Genomic DNA, 1,447 nt, shown 5'->3' with positions numbered 1-1,447 from the left:
TACCAGAAAGTTAGGGGCTGCCTGGGGAGATCTGAGGCATTTGGAGCAAGGAGGGAAACCCTCAGGCCAAGAACAGGCAAAATCAGGAATTCTCATTCCTCACCAGGATGCTTGGCACTCAGAAGATGTTTCTGGCTGGCACACATCACTGTGGGGGAATCCTAGCTTCTAATGGGTCAAAGCCAGTAGTGTGATCTACTTAAACATATACCACAATGCTTGGCAGTCCCATACCTGCCAACAACCATCCCTCTCAAACTACAGGCTGCCACCAAAATGCATCTGCCCACCAACCAGCCACCTCCCATCTCTCCCTGCCTAATCTTCTCCCTTATCACAGATGCAGATACCCGGGCCAGGCGTCCTTGTCTCTTAGACTCTAGATCCAGCACTTCAGTCTCTGAGCTTTGGCTGTCAGATTATCATAAAATGAGGCAGGCGTGAACTGGCACAGGCTTTGGGCCTGACTGCCCTGGCTCAGTCTCTGTGCCTCACTGGCCCTGGGAGCCAGGACTTCTGTTTCTTTTTGAGTTCCTATTTCCTTGAATGTAAAATGGTGCCCCCTGCACAACTCTCTTATGAGAAGTCACACAGAAGACACACCAATGCCACCTACACAGTAGCATTTCATGATAATGGTTGTTCCTTTCCTTAGGAGTTCCAAGCCAAGCCAGCCCAGTCTATACTCAGAGGTTGATCAGCTATGTCCCGCCCCATCCTAGGGTTGTAGATAAAGTACATACATTTCGATGTAGCTGAGCATCCTGAGTTTTGAAATGTTTTTCTTCCTTTTTATAAATAAAGCTTTATTAGAATATAATCGGGCCCATTAATTTACATATTCTCTGTATTTTTGTGCTATACCAGAGATGGGTAGTGATAGAGACTGTAACAGTCCATGTGGATTGTAATAGCTGGTATTGACCTTCTGCAGAAAAAGCTGGCTGAGCCCTCACCTGTATCTGGAAATACTTGTTCAAGAGTGGTTGGTTTGTAAGTGAAGCCTGTGGAGTAACTAACTGTTCCTTGCTTAGGACGGTGAAAAAGGTGTGCATGGGAGATAGTGGGCATTCTCCATCACCCTGGAGTCACAGCCTGGAAGAAATTGTGAAGAGCCCTGGCCTGGGGCTGGGGGTGGGGATGGTAGCCTGGGTTCTAGACTTCACAAAATCTATTTGTGTCCTTTATTAGTTTAACACATGCTTATGGAATTTGGATTATGTCCAACATGCTGGCTGCATACAGGGCCCTGCTCTTAGGAGCATCCATTCCAACTGGATGAAGAATGAGGAGCAGGTCCATAAACAGAAAAGAGGGTGTCGACTGTTAACAGTCTGAGAAGGAGCTGGCTTAGTTGAGTAAGACCTGACCTAAGAGGAGAAGCCTCAGTTTCCCTATCTACTGCCCCCACAGTGCTGCCAAAAGTTGCTTAGGGGAGAAATAGAGA

Source organism: Cricetulus griseus (assembly GCF_003668045.3).
Source record: "Cricetulus griseus strain 17A/GY chromosome 1 unlocalized genomic scaffold, alternate assembly CriGri-PICRH-1.0 chr1_1, whole genome shotgun sequence".
Taxonomy (NCBI): domain Eukaryota; kingdom Metazoa; phylum Chordata; class Mammalia; order Rodentia; family Cricetidae; genus Cricetulus; species Cricetulus griseus.
Note: the sequence above shows the minus strand (reverse complement) of the source record.